Source organism: Calidris pugnax, unplaced genomic scaffold, assembly GCF_001431845.1.
Source record: "Calidris pugnax isolate Ruff unplaced genomic scaffold, ASM143184v1 scaffold252, whole genome shotgun sequence".
Classification (NCBI taxonomy): Eukaryota; Metazoa; Chordata; class Aves; order Charadriiformes; family Scolopacidae; genus Calidris; species Calidris pugnax.
The window spans coordinates 4,067,929-4,088,818 of NW_015091118.1; the positions used below are offsets into that span (position 1 = coordinate 4,067,929).

General features: G+C 43.4%; 1 protein-coding gene across 2 annotated transcripts in view; it reads left to right on the top strand.

Moving 5' to 3' along the window:
* The window catches only part of FAT3 (FAT atypical cadherin 3), a 430,327-nt gene that overhangs the window by 202,016 nt on the left and 207,421 nt on the right, over nucleotides 1-20,890 (top strand). The window lies entirely within an intron of this gene.

A 20,890-nucleotide genomic window follows, 5' to 3' on the forward strand; every position in this document is an offset into this window, starting at 1 on the left:
TTTATCTGCTGCAAATTTCTAAGCAGCTAGAAAACCAAAAGGAATAGACCTGAGAGGAAAGATTTTTAATTTGGTATAGCAAAATGATGTTCACTAAATGCATTTTCAACATTTGGCTGGGCAATCCTATTGCAATATGTGGCATAAGAAGGGGTCAGGATCTTTTCAGGCATAAGCCCAGGTGAGGAATCATTGAGCATGTATAATCACTGTGTTCAATCTGCCGAGCCCTAAGGCACATATCTCACTTATTTTTAACACTTGAAATGGCCGAAGATGGTCTTCCATCTGCATCCCTTCTCCCCCTCCCCACCCCATAAATCCCATCTGGGCAAAGATGCAGAGTTGGGATTCCACAGTGTTTAATGCTTGTGCTTTCCTCGGCTCCTCTGCAGAGCCACCCGCTCGGCACAGCTCCGCTCACCCACGTGGGCAGCCGGGATAAGCCCGTGCTGAGGGGTGGCTCTTCATCCCTCTGGAGCATGGGGCAGAGATATTTTTCCCTAACAAGGAGATCTTAATTCTCCGCCATAGAATTCAACGCTGAAGATGTTTCGTTTTCATTTTGAGCCGAGAAAATTGTTGTCTGAGAGCTTAAAGACTGCAGGATGAGTAACGTTCCTGCTTGGGTAAGCCCCAAAGAGCCCTCCTTGCATTTGGTGAGCATCTTGGCAGGTGGCTGACTGAGATTTGTCATGGGGAGGGATAATCCATCCCCTCCTATCCACCTTTCTCTGTGCCATACGCAGAGCAGTGAGAGCTGGGCAAGGTGGTATCTTTTAGTTTGTTTTTACCAAAAATGATGGATCTGATAGAGCATGTGTGCATGGAGCTGCCTTGTCCCAAAAGGGGAGTTTGTCTTGAATAAATGTATTTCGTCCTCCCCTGGGAAGAGTGGTGGGCTCTACCTGTCCAGCCTTGACATCAGGAGGCTTTCTTTGAAGAGGATGCTGATATCTGAGGAATAAAAGCGTGATAGATTTTCCTAGGCATCCTAGGAAAATCCTATTCTTAGACAACAGAGCCCCGTGGTCTCTGGCCTGGCTCCTTTCAGCCGCCTCCCTGTGGTGCTCTGGTTTCTCTAAAGCAGCGATTTACACTCTGGTTGTTTTCCACAGGTGACTTCTGCACCCGCAGAAGAGGTTTAGAATCATAGAATCATAGAATCATAGAATGGTTAGGATTGGAAGGAACCTCAAAGATCATCTAGTTCCAACCCCCCTGCCATGGGCAGGGACACCTCCCACCAGACCAGGTTGCTCGACGCCCCATCCAGCCTGGCCTTGAACACTTCCCGGGATGGGGCATCCACAACTTCCCTGGGCAACCTGTTCCAGTGTCGCACCACCCTCATAGTAGAAAAATTTCTTCCTGAGATCTAATCTGAATCTTTTTTCTTCCAATTTAAAACCATTTCCCCTTGTCCTATCATTACCCTTCCTGGCAAAGAGTCCCTCCCCAGCGCTTTTATAGGCGCGCTGCAGGTAGTGAAAGGCCGCTATAAAGTCTTCCCAGAGCCTTCTCTTCTCCAGGCTGAACAATCCCAGCTCCCTCAGCCTGTCTTCATAGGAGAGGTGCTCCATCCCTCTGATCATCTTCGTGGCCCTCCGCTGCACCTGTTCCAGCTGGTCCATGTCCTTTCTGTGTTGAGGACTCCAAAGCTGTACACAGTACAGCTGTACACAGGTTTGTAGCATCCCGGCGCCGTACGTGTGCTGGGATTCAGCACAGCCATAACTCATGCAGTGCTTTGCACAGCAGCCCTGAGTGCAGCAGCGTGCTGCATCATCAAGATGAAAAGGTTTAATGTGAACCCAAATAACGCGGCGATTGTTGTGTACGTGGGTTGAGGGAGCGTGCTCCTGCTGTCAGGGGAGAGCAGTCATTTGTGAGAAAGGGGATCTTTTATTTTCTGTGTCACTTTACAGGTTTAAACAAGTGCCAACAAACTGACATCTCTCTCCTGCGAATAATCAGGTGCTGAGAGGCAGCACGCAGGCAGCAGCCTACATTTTTTACCTCCTTTCGTGGGAAGCAGCAGAAGTCGGTCTCAACTAGAGACAGGGAGCTGGCTGCAGTGTATGGATGCTGTTCGGGTGCTAAGAAGTTTCTCTGACCCCTGACTGATGAGGCTTTACAAATGTGCTCAGGGTTAAACCTTTTGCTGCATTTGTAGGCCAGAAACGAGTATCTCCTAAACCCAGATTATTTTGAAAAGTCCCTTCCAACCCAGGCAACTCTATGATTCTGTGAAGACAGGTGGGAAAAAGGAGTTTGGCTTATTCCGCTGCGAAGAAGCGGTTCACAGATGGCTTCCTTAAATTACCTGGCTGTATTGCAGCAAGAAATCTCCCACTATTGCTGGAGAGTAAGGTATTATGAGCCTTGGCCTCCTGTGACCTCTTTCTTATTTTTTGGCCTTGGTGCTTTATATTGACGAAGTTGAGTTTCTTACAAAGCCCAGGGATCACACAAGGCATGTCACAGCTTATGGCGTGCGTCTGGTGGGTGGTTGGGTGGTGTTTTGGACATTTCTGCCCCGACTGCAGACAATGTGGTTATCTGCAGCACTAATGGGCACAGCACAGCCTGCGTGAGGTCTTCTTCTTAGAGGTGGGTAATCCCATCTTCTTCTTAGATCGTCTCGCTGGCACAAAGAGGAATGCTCCAAGCATTGCTGCACCCCACTCATGGCATGTTCCTCTCCACCTTTGCACCATCTCATGCTCACCCTGAGTGGTTGTTGGACTCAGCAATGATTGTTCTTGCCTTCCTCTGGAGCTCGCTTTCAGCCACTTTGTAGCTCATGCAGGTCATGAAGATTCCTGGAGGCACATGTACCACCACGTGTGTTGCCATCTGATCAAGGCACCAAGCGGAGGCATAACGAGTCCAGGTTTTGTTCCCAGTTCTGATACAGGACCGTAACTGCAGCCAAATCTTACTATCTTAATTGATTATCTGGGTAGCAGAAGCAACGATACTCCTTGTCTGCCATGTCTGTGGGTAGAAGAAATCTTTTAGTAGACAACCTGTCATTTCCTATATTTTTTATAGACTGGCACAGCTCTAGGTGGCTATTTTAGGTACTGTTGATCTGCAAATACATCACATGCATTTGGATCGGTTTGAAGGCAGTTTTCAGACCTTTCAGGATTGTCACCTGCCATTTGCTCTGTGGGCTTTGGAGAGAGAAGGAGTTGCTCCTGCAGGAGCCAAGAGCTGCCAAAAAGTTGCTGAGAGCAAGACTTAGGCACTGAAGTCACCCTGGGCAGCTCGTGCTCTCGCCAGGGGCTGGTTCTGCTGCAGGAACCCGAGTGCACGTGGGCAGTGGGGGCTCTCCCCTGCGGGCTTGGGGGGGCTTGTACTTGTGCTCTGGGTGGGAGAGGATAGGAACATGAGCCGGGTATGGAGAGGCAGCGTGGGCAACCTCCCATGAAGGTCTTCGTTTTCTCACCTTGATTATTTTTTCTAAAATGCAGCTGAGCATCAGTTTGCGCCTCGGCTCACTCTTTTATCTCGTGAGCTGATATTCATAGGTACAAGCACTAACTGAATAATGTAGCACATGAGTATGTGTGAAACCATAAATCATCCATGCCTGACAACAAGGCAGCCTTGTTCTGCAAACTGGTGGATGCTGCTGCCTAAGTTTAGTGGGTCCAAGAGGGCAAATTGGGATTTTTCTTTATTTTCAATGGGCAAGAGGTATTGTAAGGCACAGCTTTATGAGGGGGGTAGGTAACATGTTTTCAAATAGCTGAAGTGGCTCTCCAGGTTACATATCTCAGGGAGAGGCATCCTCAGTGCGTTGGTTTCCCAACCTTGCCGTGCACCCAGCAGTGATGGAAGCATTCCTGGTGCTCAGCACCTTCAGGAGCCTTGAGTCAGCCTAAACCAGTGCAGCTGCTGGGGGAGCCTGGCTTTGATGCTGGGCTCAGGCTTGCTTTGGCAGAACACGGGGCCACAGGGCTGTGCTCCATGGTGGGTGGCATGAGATGGAGCTGAGGAGGAGGAGGAGGAAGGCAGAGCTGCTGGTGGAGTGGCTGGGCTGGCCGGCTCACAGCCAAGCCCATGGGAGCACCGCGGCTGCCCCGAGCCGAGTGAGTTATTTTGGGGTGAGAGACATGTGGAGGAAGGTAAATAAAACAGATGATGGAGGTAATAAAAAAAAAATTGATTGATTAGGGCTGTAAATTCGTATTTTTATTTCATGTATATGGGTGTTAATTTCACAGCACAGCGCAGGGGTAATTTACTGCGTTGATTTATTACTTTTCTGTGCTCTGAAGAAAACAATGAATTTTAATTCAAACCATTACATTATTTTGTTTATTGTTGCACATATATCGGACAAAACCAATAAGCTTCTCTTCAGTCTTACGTAGATTAGTTTAAGAGATATTTTAGCTAACATGCCAGCAGACCAAATTTCACTCTTGTGCACATTGATGTTAATGAATTTCCTCTAAAATTATGCTGGTGTGTCTGAAAAATTCGATTACATCTTGCTTAGTCTCTTGCTGGCACTTTTTAAACAAAGGCAGACCCCTGGCACTCCAAAAATAGTATTTGGTGCAGTATTTAAGGCAGAATGTACTAGTGGGTTTAGAAATAGCATATCTAGGTCAGTACATCTTTCCAGAGCAGCAATTCTTTGCCTCTGGAAGTTGTCTCTGACCTGTCACATCTGCACCTAGATTTGGAAAGAGAGTGGATATTTTCATGCTGAAGTAGTATGAATATTTATATAAGCTAATATGGGGTTAGTGAGTGTCAGAATTTAATTGATATGGATGCTACTCTTCTCAGGGCTTTGCTTTCTTTTACCCTCACTAAGCCAACCAGCAGAGGATCCTGCTGGGGCTGAACGCCAGGGTGGCCCTGCCATACTAAACCAGTGCTTTACCCTCCTGCCATACAGCCTGAGCTTTACGGATGCTTCTGTTTGGATTGTCCCGAGGAATCCCCACGTGTGTTCTTTGCTCTCGCAGACTGAGCTGAATCCAGCTCTCTGCTGCTGCTCCGTATCCTGAAGGCTGCCAGCAGTGTAGCTGCTGGCGACCCAGTGCCTCTTCTCAGCCCAGAAATAAAGGCATGCCAGAGAGGAGGGAGGAAGAATTGTGGTTTATATATTCAGGAGAGCATTCTTGGGACTCTGCGATAAATTCTTGTTCTCCAAGGCCCATGTTTGTCATGTATTTTGGTTTTTCTTTTTGCAGCAGAGCAAAAAGCCTGTGAAATACTCCAGGGTATTACTGGGTATACTCCAGGGTACAGGGTATACTCCAGGGCTCTGCTGAGATATTGCAGTAGGTACCATCTCAAGAGGACACCACTTGCTCTGGGAGGCAAACTTCAGTCATCTTAATATTCCAGTTATTAACGTTCCTGCTGTACTGTAGGTGATTTAAAAGGCCATACACACAACAAATGGAAGTGGAGGCAACTTAGTCCCTGCACATCCCTTTCTCCCCTTGCACATCTCTCAGGTTTAAACCCAAGTTCCACTGCGTGAAGAGAAAGACTAACATACATTGGCTCTGTAAAGCAAGGGGCATTTAAAACCTTCTCCCATGTGATTGATAATTAAAGGTAAATACCAGACCATTTGAAAAGATTAAACAAAATTACTTTTTGATGATATTTCTAAGGGACTTTGGGTCTACAATATCAAGCTGAACTTAGTACTACCTTGGTACATTTATCACTTTATTCTTGCAAAGGACATTTCATGCTCCTTTTTTTGTTCTTCAAGAATGGCCAGGTTTCTGTGTTCATGGACCACTGATTCTCCCAGCTCCCAGCCTGTCATGGAGGGTTGGCTGCATTACTGGGGGACCTGCCAGACATTGCAGTTGATGCTCTTCATGCTGCTAAACTCTTAATAAGCTTCCTCTGGAGTCACATCTTTGACATTTTGTAAATGAAGGCCTTCAGCTTTTGGGGTTTTTTGATCACGTAGTCTAACCTGCCATCTCCCTCCAGAGTGCATTTTATGTGCTGTAGTGATGAAACTGGGAAATGTGCATGTTGAATTTTGAAGGTGTTGCAGATCACCTCCCTCCCACTGGAGGCTCCTCTGGAGGGCACCTGGTGGCATCTCCCAGACATGCATTGGCCATGGAGCCCTGTTTGGCAGCTCTGTGTGCAATGTAAACTGACAACGCAGGTCACATCACACTCACTGCCATTCTTCTTGCAAGTGTCCCTGCAGTACAACTGACCTATCCAAGACCATAGAAGACCTTGCAGAAGATCAAACCATTGATCTCTTCAATCAAAGGTGAACTTGAAGAATTGGCCTGCCTTTCTTCTGCGATCTCTAACGCTGTTTGTACAAATGCTGAGTTAACCAACAGTTGCAGAGTCCAGTCCAATATATCCATCACTGATCTGTAGCTATTCATAACTAAAAAAAGATCTTTACAATGTAATTCCCTTAGTGCATTATCTGGCTTCCACTTTCTGTAATTTATGTTGTATCAACACATGCCAAATTATAAACTCTCTTTTCTTTCACTTCTCAATATTATTTAAAACCGTGGCTATTAATGACTTCTTTATAGTACACTCGCTGTTAAAAATTGAGCTTCTGAGCATTTTAAAAGCTTTAATTTCTGCTTTGGGATGGCTCATTCTTTACTAGACACCATATTTCCAGTGGTTTGAGCTCAGGGTTAGCAGCTAGCAAATCAAAGGACCATGGATGTTGGAGTTATGTGCTTAATCACAGTGGGACCTAAAAGCGTGTTAGGCACTGTACAGCATGTTAGACAAAGTTCCTGCCTCAAGGAACTTGTCATAATAACAATAATAATAGTAATGATTAAGAAAAAAAAAAGAGGAAAAGAAAAAAAAAAAACAGGGAGGAAAGGATGTAAATCATCAAGTCCATCTGCTTGCCAGTGCACGTTTATCCCCTGGAGTAAATGTTCAATTAACTCCTGAACAGTGACATGAACTCTTCTTTTGACTTTGAGCAAGTCACCTAACCTCACTGTTTTTCTTTTTTTGTTTAAGTGGAAATATTTCCTTACCTCATGTAATTGTCCTGGAAATTAATTCACAGTAGACAGTTTGCAGATCAAATGGGCTGTGGAAATGCAAGCTATTGATTTTCCAGGCATATCAGCATTAATAGGTATCCACACACGGCCATGTGTCGTATATGGCATATGTTTATATGGCATATAAAAACAAAGAGGAGCATCTCTTATGAAATGGTAGGATGAAGAGGAATATAAAACTTTTTTAGATTAAGTTAAGTGTAGTGCCATACCACTGGTTCCACTGAAAATGAGAAAATTTGAGCTCAACCAGCCCATCTTTTCTCTCCCTGGCAGCGATTCCCTCCTTACTCTATATGTGTTATCTGTGGAGGGGATAAAGGTGTGAGCTGTGTCACCTGAATTGAGGCTACAGTAATGCTGCTATTAATAAAATAATAAATCCAGCTTTATCATCTCTCCTGAACAGACCTGATTTCTGCTAGCAGTGGGTTTTGATTCATGAAGCACTGAATACAGTTGAGATTGCTGGATGTCTCCGGTATCAAGTGCCTCTTAAAATGGCATTAGAAGACACAATACTGCTCATAAATGCCATTTCTTTGTAATCAGCAGATTTAAACATGGCTTATAGAAATTTTAACCTTTCTTTAGATCTCCGTGATGACCTTTTTAGTCCTATTTCACAGTAAGAAGCTTCAGGAGTATCTCCATTGCCTTGACCGGACCGTTGTGTCTTCACTAACTCAATGCAACATCAGTTTTTAACCCTGAACCCTGAACCCTGAAAAGCTCCCTCCTGTCCTGCCCCAGCACCCGTTCTGGAACAGCAAGGATTTTGCCATTAATCCCATAAATTTACATTGTTGTACGTTACAGCAATCATTTCTTATTTTCAAAAACATCAGCAGGGCAGGTCTTCTGTCCTATTCAGAACTGACTTTGGCTGTCAGCTTAGCCATGACACTAATTTTTCTACCTTGTCTGTCAGTCCAGTTTCTCTGTTCATAAATCTGTAATAATTCATAAATAGAAGCCATGACTAGTCAGACCTGCTCAAGAAACCATCTACCTTTTTCACATGCTGCACTGTTCCTTCAGTAATTTGCAATTAGTGCTGTTGCACTCACTTCCAGGTAGGCAAATACTCTTGATGGAATTATTACCAGTGACAAAAGCGTAATTGAGATGGCTGGGTGAAACTGTGTACCACAAGTACTGAGTCACAGCCCCGTTCAATGTATGCACAATGCATATGCTAAGGATACTTGTCATATCCCTCTGTACGTTATTATGATAATAGCAGTCAATGTCCCTGCATTACAGTAATTGCTTGTGGTCCAAACCTGAACTCTGGCAGGGGGAATTAGGTTGGTGAGTTAGGGATGCTGAGATGTAGAGCCCGTGAGCATGGCGTTCCTGCAGGGGTAGGGCTGTGGAGAGGGAGCTGCTGGAGAGGAAAATAACGCTGTGATGTTAGCTCGGATAAGGTGAAGGCTTGGGGGGGGAAGTTGTTTTTTTTAATTCATTTTTTTTCCTACTGCTTTTTAATCAATCAAGTCTCATTTACCTTTTGCTCAACAGCCAGAGCTGCTACGTTTGTCTATGATGTTGGATCCTGCAAATCCCAAGTAGACAATATCGAATCACCACTTTTCCCTTTTGCTCCATTGCAATGAATACCCTCATATTGTCATCTTACAACAGGCACTTTTAGTGGGTTGAGTGCTGTACCTTCACCTTACTGTGTGAGCACGTTCTATTGTCTCTTAATGGATTGGGGGTTAAAGGCAAGGACTGTAGCTGTAATTTACTCTCAGTTTACGTCTGATGCTTGGTGCAAACAAAAAAAAGATGGAGATATTTCCTGTCTGGGAGAATGAGATTGATCTATGCTGCATGTGAATATTTAAAAAAATATATATATTGGAAATGGGGATAAGAAGAGAAGCAACTGTGAAGACAGGTCTGTTTGCATAAGATATCATGATGTCAGTAATCACCAGCTATTAATTATTCTTTGTCTACCATCACATAGGAGGTTGTGTCAGCCCCTATTAGGCCTCCAAAGCTTCATCACCTTGCAGTGCAGCTGAACCCGTCTGTTCAAAAATCAAGGTTAATAGCAAATTTGTGCTATTTTTCCTTTTCTTTCTGAATCTATCTCCATCAGAGTTGTGCTGTTACAACGGGAGATAATTATTTTCTGTGAAATTACTCTCCCCTCTCTTTCCCCCTTCCCTTCCTATTAACAAGAGTGCTTGTCTCTCCCTGAAAAGATTGACACAACTTCTTTGAAGTTAGTAGTGCTGTTGCCAGTTAAGTATGTGACCTTATCTATATAATTGTGCAGATCGCATCTCCATATGTCTAGATGCACAGAGCTTAATTTAACAGGAAACGTATATGTATAAAAATAAAACACTATCTGGGGGGTTAAATATTGGAAGACCCCCCTAATCACAGCTTTCCTGCTATACAAAACTTTCTGCAAAGCTCTAAGAGCTCTGAAGTTAGGTTTTAAAAAACATCTCCTTACAAGGGACCCTGCTCCTGTAACCTTGTTTGTACGTTGATCATCACGTGGCTTCTGCTCCGCCTGTATTTCCTCTCCTCTTGTGTTTACATGGTTTCTCCTCCCATGGTAGCTAAGTCCTTCACGCTGTATGATAAGGTAGAGCAGTGCCATTTTTCCTATTTTACAAGCAGGCAACTAAGGTGAAGGAAGCAACTAACTATGCCAGTAATAAAGATTTGGTCTTAATTTACCTTCAAGGTCACTGGCTGCATGTAACGCAAAGCCTTACTGGCATGAGTCAAGCCCAGCCTGCTGCACTGAACCTCAAAAGCAAGGCTGATCCAGCAGCAGCGTTCTTTGATGTGTCCAGAAGGTGTCTTGGCATGTGAGAGCCTCAGGAGCACATTTTTTCATATCGTATCTCCTGTCCTGTTTCCAGTTTCCATACCACTTCCCATCCCTGCCTTTCAGCCCTTCCTCACCTTGCTTTCTCTCTGGCCCAAAGGGAACAAGTTGCCCACAGGCAAGGAAGGATTCCAGTTTGCAGAGGGGCAAGGAGCCATGGATGGCTCTGATGAAGCCTCCCAAGCAATGTCAGAGCAGAGCTGACTCATGTGTCTTGGGTGGGGAGAGCAAACCTCCATCAGCCTAATCCAGGCTTGTCTAATCCCTAACAGCTTGTCTGATGCTGTCGTGGAGCGAGGAGGCAAACCCAGAGCCCTGAAGTCCTGGGCTACTCCTAAATTATCATACTCTTTCTTTCTTAATGTTACATTTGCTTGTACCTTCTCTACACGAACATCTTTCATCGTTGTATCCTGTGAATATGACTCAATGTCATGATCTGCTGTGGGTTTGTTGCCTTTTAAGAGAAATTTCATGTTTTTGTCAAACGAGTTACGTGCAAGGAATCTGTGCTGCAGTGATTTATTGGTATGATAATTAGCAAGTAAGATCTTAAAGGGTTTTGATTTGAAAACTAAGTACTGTTTCCTGAACTTTAACTTAACAGCGTATGAACAGCAGTGCACATTCACAATTTTTTTAATGTAGCCACAATACCCAAAAGATAAATGTAAGTCTGCTCCGCAAGAGAATATTTTGGCTATAATTAATTTTGGTTCCATTCACCATATGCTTGCAATTTCTGACCTTCATTTGAATCACAGACACTATGTAATAAAATGTGCAGTACTAAAAGAAAAAACAGTAGCTTAAAGAAGCACAGGTGCTTGTGGTACTACAGCTTCGGCTGAATGATAAGGTTTGTGCCGCCTGAGAATTTCACTGTCTTATCCTTAAGAAAATGCTATTATGGAAAGCTGCTGTCATTGCTCAAAGATGTTCGAGTTATTTTTGTTAATGTGAGAACAAGGTGGGTTTTTTTTAAATCTCTGAAGAAATACTGTATGCTCATCATTTGTATTATTCAGAGAGATCCTTTAGAAGAGGTAACCAGGGATGGAGAATTTCCTCTTTTTCCTTATTATTCTATGTGTTTGGACCTGGGAACATACTACAAATGACACAAGGAGTAATTGTGGCTGAATTTAATTTATTTTGTAGATGTCAATTAGATTGATTAAAGAGAGAATAAACACAAACAAGATTACTCAGAGTAGGTGCAGGGATAGAAAAATGTTATATGGTATTAACAGCTTAGATATGTGTGATGCTGTAGGTATTTTTCAAGTAAATCTATATTTTCTTAGGGGATTTATGTCGGGTTTTTTATTTCTTTGTTGTAAAAATTAATGTAATCCAAACCGTTAATGGCAATGCTATGTAGTAAAAAAGAAAAAAATAGAGCAACCAGATGACAAAAATCAACACTAGAGTAGTCTACCGGGGCGAACTGCAGCTTTGAATCAATAAGATGCACACAACCTGAATTTGTGTGTGTGGAAACCCCTTGGCTTGGGTTGTGTTCTCTTACTGAGGACAGAGTCCTTTCCTGGAGGATGCATGGCCCCGTGTCAGAGCAGCAAAGAGGCAGCATTTAGATAAACTCCTGCCTTGGTCAGCAGGATGGAGAGGCTTCACCTCCTGCTCATGAACTCAGCTCCAGTCTGTTGGTTCCTCCTCTCCTCCTACCTGGTGTTGAGGAGGGAGGATCTCAAGGGCTTTTTATTCATTCAGCTTGCAGGAGGAGGCTTCTTCTCCAGCTCCAAAACTTCTGTGTCTGCTTGGAAATTGTGCAGAATAGCTGGGGTTTACAAACGCCCTGCAAGGCACCAGCCTAAACTCTTTACCTGGATGTTTTTTTAACACGAAGTGCAGCACTGAGGACATGATTTAAAAGATGTAATAGGAAAACAAAAATGTCAGAGAAGAAAAAATTTCTGTATAGGGAGAGGTCATTCCTGTACTCGGCACTGGTGAGGCCCCACCTCGAGTGCTGGGTCCAATTTTGGGCCTCTTCCCACAAAAAAGACATTGAGGTGCTGGAGCGGGTCCAGAGAAGGCCAACGAAGGTGGTGAGGGGTCTGGAGCACAAGTCTTATGAGGAGAGGCTGAGGGAGCTGGGGTTGTTCAGCCTGGAGAAAAGGAGGCTGAGGGGAGACATTATCACTCTCTACAACTCCCTGAAAGGAGGGTGTAGAGAGGTGGGGGTCGGTCTCTTCTCCCAAGTCACAGGCGACAGGACTAGAGGAAATGGCCTCAAGTTGCACCAGGGGAGGTTCAGGTTGGATATTAGGAAAAAAATTTACCCTGAAAGGGTTATCCAGCATTGGAATGGGCTGCCCAGGGAAGTGGTTGAGGCACCATCCCTGGAGGTGTTCAAAAGATGGGTTGACCTGGTGCTGGGGGACATGGTTTAGTGATGTTTTTTTTTGTCAGAGTTGGGTTGACGGTTGGACTAGATGATCCTGAAGGTCCCTTCCAACCTAGTTGATTCTATGATTCTATTTTTGCTTGAAAACAAACATGAAGAAAAGAGATTAAAACATGAAGAAAATAGTATATATTTTGTTGAGCTGACTGTATAAAGACAGTTGCATCACACAGGAAATATTCCATGTTCAAGACCGTGTCACCCATAGGTGTGCATGGACTTGGCTTTTGTAGTCATGAATGTTCACCCTCATCTTTGATAGTACCTTTTATTAAAGAAAAAAAAAACAACAAACAAGTCAGAAGCATATCCTCAGAATATCTTAATTTCTTCACATTGAGTCCTGCAAGAAATAGAAGAGAGACTGTGGGGTTTTTTTGTTGTGGTTTTTTTTTTTTTTCATTTAGTAATTAAAAATAATTCAGAATGAAGAACTCAGTGAGGAAAAGCAAAACCTGTGCTGCCTTTTGGTAAGTTGAAATGATGACTTATTCTTTTAATATTTATTTGCAGTATTGTGGCACCTTTGTAGCTGCAGTCAGAGGCGGCACCCTGCCGTGCTTGGCAGGATAAGTGGAGTAAAAGATGGTTGCTACACCGAAAAGCTCGCAGTTTAAGGGGAGCTTGAGACAACAGATGGGAAAAAGCAGATGGGGATGCGGCAGAAAAACCAAGGCGGTATTGATCAGCGCTAAGTTTGTTCCTGGGCACTGTTGGTGCTTTTAAAATTGAGGAGCGGGCAGTGTGGTCCCTTGCTGGCAAGATGCTGGTGTGCCCCCGTGGGCTGAGGGGTTTGTCCTGGGGCTGCAGCTCCCAGCGCCGTGCAGAGCTGGAAGGGACAGGGTGCAAGGGATTTGCCTCAAATTGTGTATAGGATATATATATATATCCTTCATTTATATCTAGAGAGAGATCTCCTTCCTCCCCTCTAAGATGTGTGTGTCTGTATTTATATACATAATATTTAATTTTAATTTTTTTTTTGCCAAAATTTTGCACAAGTTGAAAAGGGGTATTTTTTTTGATTTTGCTTTTTTTTTTAAAGTAAGGGATTTTTCAGCAAAAGCATTCAAAGGGGATTTTTTTTTTTAATTTTTCCTTTAATGGCATGTATATAAGTTTAGGGATTTTTCCCTGCTCTGCTTTCCTTTTCCTTTTTCATGAGAAAACAAGGACAGCAAGAGTCTTACAATAAAAGGGCTTAGCTGCTGTTTCATTGGGCTGTGAGGGCAGAACCACCTAGGAAGGCTGAACTTTTTTAACACGATGCCCAGCTGTGCTTTTGAAAGGTGAAATTTCTTTATATTCTGGAAAAGCTGGCTACTGTCCTCACCGTAGTTAAAAAAGAAGATATCTAATGGAGGATACCCATCCTTTCCAAAAAATAAAATATCTAATGGAGGACCCCCATCCCTTCCTCCTACACCATAGCTCAAGGGTTTTTGTAGAGGTGATTCAAAGAGAGATCTGTTCTCTACAGCCAGAGTAAGATTCAGGAATGTGTCTGGGTACCTGATTTCCCTTTGATAATAACCACATGTGTGTAAAGACATGTACCAGAGTTAAGATCCTAAATTTTCTTCAGCTGCCTCTGTGTATAGGCGGTGGGGCTCACTGTTAAATGATGAAGTCAAACATTTAGAGCCAGATTCTCATCTCTTTTCAAGCATGTCTGGATCCTCCATCAAGCCTTAAAAGGATCACATCACTGGGGTTCTCAGTCACTTTTTTTAAAAATCTAAAAAAAAAAAACCCTCTAAAATTTGCACCACTTTACCATGAGGAGCTGAAGAAATTCAGCTGTGTAACTTGTCAAGAAAAATTTGAGAGGGGATGCATTCATAGTTTGTGAACCTCATGAGGTTCAACAAGAGCAAGTGCAAGGTTCTGCACCTGGGCCGGAACAATCCTCGCCACCAATACAAACTAGGGGGTGAGGTGTTGGAAAGCAGCCCTGAGGAAAGGGACTTGGGGCTTCTGGTGGACGAGAAACTGGACATGAGCAGGCAGTGTGCAGCTGCAGCCCAGAAGGCCAATCGCATCCTGGGCTGCATCAAAAGAAGCGTTGCCAGCAGGTCCAGAGAGGTGATTCTTCCACTTTACTCTGCTCTGGTGAGACCTCACCTGGAGTATTGTGTGCAGGTCTGGAGCCCTCAATACAAGAAGGGCATGGACCTGATGGAGAGGGTCCAGAGGAGGGCCACAAGGATGATCAGGGGGATGGAGCACCTCTGCTACAAGGACAGGCTGAAGGAGCTGGGGTTGTTCAGCCTGGAGAAGAGGAGGCTCCGGGGAGACCTAATAGCGGCCTTCCAGTACCTGAAGGGAGCCTACAGGAAGGCTGGGGAGAGCCTGTTTAGAAAGGCCTGTAGTGACAGGACGAGGGGAAATGGCTTCAAGCTGGAAGGGAACAGATTTAGATTGGAGATTAGAAGGGGATTCTTTACTGTGAGGGTAGTGGAGCACTGGAACAGGTTGCCCAGGGAGGTGGTTGAGGCCCCATCCCTGGAGATATTCAAGGAGAGGCTCGACGAGGCCCTGGGCAACCTGGTCTAGTTGGGGTTGTCCCTGCTGACTGCGGGGGGGTGGGACTAGATGACCCTTGGAGGTCCCTTCCGGCCTGGGAAATTCTATGATTCTATGATTCTATGATTCTATAACTATGGGGATGGGATTTCTGACAAAAGCTTTCTTTCATCTAACAGATAAAAGGCATGAAAGTCAGGGGAAGGGGAGGTTAGAGAAATTCGGACTAGAAATAATCTTGTTTTTCTGGTTTAGGATAATTTTAGCTGTAAAGGTGCTATTCCAAAATTATGGTCCAGACAAAGGAGCTGAGCAGTGAAATTCCCTGGCTGTTGTTATTCAAAAGCTCAAAATAGATGATTTGGTCTGGATTGAAAACCTATTAATGCGTAACAAACACAGTTTAAGCCAAAAATGACCATCACAGTAGAGGGGCTTTATGGCACAACTCCGTTTTGCACAGAAAACTGTGAGGAAAGGCCATGTCTCTTCTGGAAATGGGTAATGGATATTCAAATATTGTATGTTCCCATCTTTTCCTGCTCAGGGCTTCTTGAATAGTGGTATTGCCGTGCAATGCTATAAATAAATCAACAAAGGAAAAATTGTGTTGTTTATAGTCCTGTAGTGATTCTAACAGGATAGAAATAAGAAAGCGTTAACAGCAACTTACCTCACATAAGAAACATGATTTTCTTGTTCCAACACGGCTGAAACATTTTCAGACCACATTCCTTTTAAATCACTCTTTCACTGATAGCAGAGTGTAATGGAGCTTTTCAGATTCTCCTTGTTACAAATTTTTGGATTAAAAAGTTTCCTATCTGTTACAGAACAGCAATCAGCACATTCAGCGAGGTGTGGGGTGGGAGTGACTTGTTCCATTTCTGGGGGCATGTAGTATTTTATCATCTTGCAGACTTCCTGCAATTTGGTATGCTGAGAGAAATTAATTTGACTGTTTACAATATTTAATTTTCAATAATTATTCAAGCATATATAACTACAGACATTTACAGTATGTAGTAAACAGATGGATTAGCAATTGTGCATGTAATTAGAAATTACACTTAAAATACAAAAATGCATTTGAATATTCAGTTGCCTTTAAAATGAAAAAAGGTATGAATGCAACTCTGAGTGCCTTAGAAATGCTTTACAGGAATAGAGTCCATTAAGTACCCTTCCTAAGTGAGTCTTTGCCAAAAATATTCATTGAATTATAATTGCAAGTTGCGTATACTTTTTTTTTTTTTTTTTTAAGATCAAGCTACCTTTTTAAAATTGAAATGCATTTGAATATTCAGTTGCCTTTAAAATGAAAAAAGGTATGAATGCAACTCTGAGTGCCTTAGAAATGCTTTACAGGAATAGAGTCCATTAAGTACCCTTCCTAAGTGAGTCTTTGCCAAAAATATTCATTGAATTTTAATTGCAAGTTGCTTATTCTTTTTTTTTTTTTTTTTTTTAAGATCAAGCTACCTTTTTACAATTGGGTGATGTTTTCCATGCTGGTGTGGTATCAGAGTCACTGCAGGATCACTTTTCCAACCCCCCCAGACAGAGACATTCCCTCTCCATCCCTGCGTCGATGCTGTCGACCAGGGGGCACCCCGGCTCCCGCCTGGCACCCAGTCCTCAGCCCTGCCTCTTCTAGAGGTCCACTTGAGTCATGACACTTGAGAAATGATTTTGTTAGGACAAGATAAATCTTCCCCAGGAATCGTGGAGCTGTCAGGATGTGAAAGTACCGTAAATGAGTAACGGCCTGATCTTATTACTTTAGGGTTTATCCTTTCCCCACCTTGAATTGTGTTGCAATCTTTCATTCTGACTGGTCAAAATTGATTTGTAGGATAGGTAGCACAATGACCACAGGTAAAATCATCAAAAATGCCTGTGAATGATTTTTTAAAGTGACTTTCGAAAAGCAATTTTAGATGCTTTTGAAAATACTACTTCCCAGATTTCCATGTGGTCTCGTAACACAGCTCCTGGGTTGAACGCTTTGGTGCTGTGCTGTTTAGGTCTACCTCACAGCTCGTGTAGAAGCAGCCCAAGTTCATTTTCTCTGCTAATTTAATCTTTTTAAATCTTTTGTCTCATGGATACTGTTTAAAAAGTGTCTATTATTGTGCTGTAACACCTTCAAGGAATGACTTTTATCCTGTTCTTGGTGAAGTCAATGGGATTTCTGCCATTGCTGCAGATGGGTGTGGGATTGAACCCTTAGTGATTGTCTGAGTGTGAAATGAGAAAATATTTTTAGCTGGGTTCATATGAGACTGTTAGATACAAATTCTCATCTAAGATAACAGAGCTAATTTCTGTGGCCTTCCAGCGTATTGACCATAAATCATGTCATAAGTATGAAAAACCCCTTCCTCCTGTAAATATGTCTCCTCACTTTTAGGGGACTATAATGTAACATAGAAAACAATGCCAATTTTTAAATTCTCTGCCCCTCAGAAGTTTATTGCATTTAAGGAATTATTTAAAAAAAATATTTTTAAATATTTTTTAAAAATTATTAAAAAAAAAAATAACTGAAGGTGATAGTTCTTTTCCTAGAGTTGCAATACCATTATTTTTGTGCTATTATTGTATTAAAATTGTTGATACTGTTGTGCTATTCACTACTGCAGTACTGTTTCATTTATTTATTTGCTGATGGAAATTATTTTTTCCATGACCTCCCAGCATAGCACATGAGAACTCCACTGTTTTTCCTGATTGTGAGATTTTATGTTTTAGAGATGAAAGCAGAGGTTTTGCAGTGTGATAGGATAGTGAATGAACTATCATAGTCATAAGGTCAGAGGGTTATTAGATCACCTACTCTGACCCCCTCCATAGTTCAAGTTGTAGAAAACCACCCAATTGCTCCTCCACTGATACATCTAACTGGTGTTTGACTACAGCCTGTATTCCAGGAAGATACTGTTTTAAGGCCTCTAAGACTTTTTTATCCTGGTGCTTTTCTCCTTCATTCTTTGAAATGTCTGGTTTATTTTTCATTCGAATTTGTCTGCCTCTTCTTTCCAGCTGTTGGCTTTGGTTGTACCTTTCTCTGCTGGAATAAAGAGCCCTTTGCTCCATAGTAATTTCTCCCTGTGCAGGTACTTATGTGCATTAATCCAATTATTAATTAATTAAACACAGCATAGTTCTTTAATGCAGAGAGGGGAAAGGAAGCACTGATTTAATTAGTGCCAGATTGTCATTGACTTTTATGTAGGAAAATGCAGGTTGCTTTCCTTCCATAAAGACGTTCATGGTCACAGTCCAACAGTGACCTCCGAAGTCCTTCCTCCCCAAGTCCCCAGCATGCAGGAAAGACCAGTCAAGTGCAGATGGGGGGGACCAAAGTAGCTCCAAGGACCTTCCCAATATGAGCAACAGCAGCTGCTGATGTGGCAGAGAAGATGTGCCAGGGTATCATTCACAAAAAACCTTGCTTGTGAAGCTGAGGGCAGCTGAATTTCTTTTTGGTGTGGATAGGAAGTGAATGCAAATGGCTTAGCCATTCATCAGCCCCCCATGGCTCTTCCCTGCTTCCCCAAGGACACATTACTCAGTTGTTTTTATGGGTAGAGATGGAAGTTTTTAGGCTTGAGGGTCATTTTGTGTTTCCTTTACTGTCAAAAGCTGGAAAAAATGGTGTTGCGTCTGAACACATAGCAAGCATTTTAGGGGTAAGCAACCTCGACCGATGTTAGCTTTCTAAACTTCACAATATATATTAAAAGGAAAAAAAAAAAAAAGATGAAGACTCAAATTCTGATATTTCTGAAACGTACAGTGGATGCTCTTAGACTCATTTGTTTCCCCTCTGCTACCACTGATTTCAGATTCACACACACGCAAGCCTGGCTGATTCGGGTTTCAGTCGCAGACGATGGGGGATGTTGTGCAGCACAAAAGGGGAACGATCCGGTGTGACCCATGGCCTGAGCTCTGCGGTCACACGTTTGCCCCCCAAAACGCCAGCGCTGATGTCCGGGCTGTTGCTTGGTCACCGGCTCTGTCCTACGTTCGGCATGATGCTCACTTCCTTACCCGCCAGAGAAACCTTGCTAATGGCACACAAACCAATGTAATAAATCAGAGCGAGTTGTGCTTTTGGAAAACAGAGCATCACGGGTGAGGGGCTGGCTTTAGGTGACGCAGGAAAGTGATGGGAGAGCTGTGAGTGTGAACTTGGCTCCTCTGAACTCCAGCTACAAGTCTGAACCTCAGGGTGTCGCCTCACTTTTGCTCGTTAGTTGCCAGTTAATTGCTTGTGTGTTAAGAATTCCTCCTTAATGTGAAGTGTGAGGTCACTAAGATCTGGATTCCCTCCTTAGCTCTGCTGTAAGGCTCTTGTGTGATCTGGAAATGTCTCTTGGGGCAGCTTCCCTGTGCAGGCATCAGGATTTTGTCCCAGCCGGCTGACTTTATGCCACCAGTGCAGGACTGGTAGCCCCACACAGACAGAAACCCTGACTCAGATATTGCAGCTCCTTAAGAGAGTGGGAGTATCTGAAGCACAAAAAGAAAATACATTTTTGTTGTTTTCATTTGCCTTCTGTCTTAGGGTAGACTGAACAGATTTTCCAACTTCAGATCCACAAATATATCTTTTTTCTGGGGATTGTTTTCATTTTGTTTCTTGTAAATGAAAGCTGAGAGTCTTTTGTAATTACAAGAGTCTGAGGACCTGAAACTTCATCTGAAACACTGAGTATCAGGAAAGCAATGATAAATCCTTGACAGGACCCATACCTGACTTCAGTGGAGTGAAGTATACGGTGACATTTGTGTGCTTGGCTCCTCACAATGAAATTCTGTGTCTGAAAGCACAACTTTATGACTGCAAGCAGCAGCAGTAATGATCCCTTTCTTCCTCGCAGTGGTCTTGTGTGAGTTATTTCATTACTGCCTGTAATGTGCTTTGAGACCTTGGATTGAAGAGCAGGGTGATTATTATGGTAGCTTAATAATATTGTTTAGAAGGATGTAATATGCTGCGGCACTGAGTTTCATGGAAATGCCATCTGCATTCAGTGTAAATGCTCTCTATCACCAAAGTCAACTCACAGAGTCAAAGTCACACTTGGCATTGCTGTTGCTCCATCTTCAGCAGCTCTTGAGGAGCAAAAGGTGAAGCCCCTGGCTCTGTGGTAGGACACAGCTTCAGCCCTGGTTATTCTCACCCATTCTCCACTTTCACTGAGACCTTCACAGAATCACAGAATCACATGGGGTTGGAAGGGACCTCTGGAGATCATCTAGTCCAACCCCCCTTCCAAAGCAGGTCCATCTAGAGCAGGTTGCACAAGAACTTGCCAGGAGGGTTTTGAATGTCTCATGAGATGGCAACTCCACCACCTCCCCGGGCAGCCTCTTCCAGTGCTCTGCCACCCTCAAAGTGAAGAAGTTCCTCCTCATGTTTAGATGGAACTTGTTATATTCAAGTTTGTGCCCATTTCCTCTTGTCCTGTCCCTGGGCATCACTGAAAAAAGACTGGCCCCATCCTTTTGACACCCATCCTTTAAGTATTTATAAGCATTGATTAGATCTCCCCTCAGCCTTCTCTTCTCTAGACTAAAAAGATCCAAGTCCCTCAGGCTCTCCTCATAAGGGAGATGCTCCAGGCCCCTAATCATCTTTGTAGCCCTCTGCTGTACCCTCTCCAGCACTTGCCTGGATTCACCTGCATTTAGGGCTCCCTGGTGCAGGGCGAGGGGTTTTTCCTCAGGGTACCATTCCTGTCTTTCTTGGGTTTCTATCAGTGCCTGGTTTTGTATCATTCTGTGCTGAGAGGTTGCCATGATACTATTTGGGTTATCCCTGTGGTTTAGTCCAGTCCTTTACTGATTTTTGTGATTGCTTTCAAAGATTTTCCTGTGGTTTTGCTCTTAGGTGGTGATCACCTATTACACCCTGGTTTGCTCTCTGTCTGAGAAGGAAGTGCTACCTGCTGCCGTAGGTTTCAAGGCCAGCAGGAGCTGCTGTAG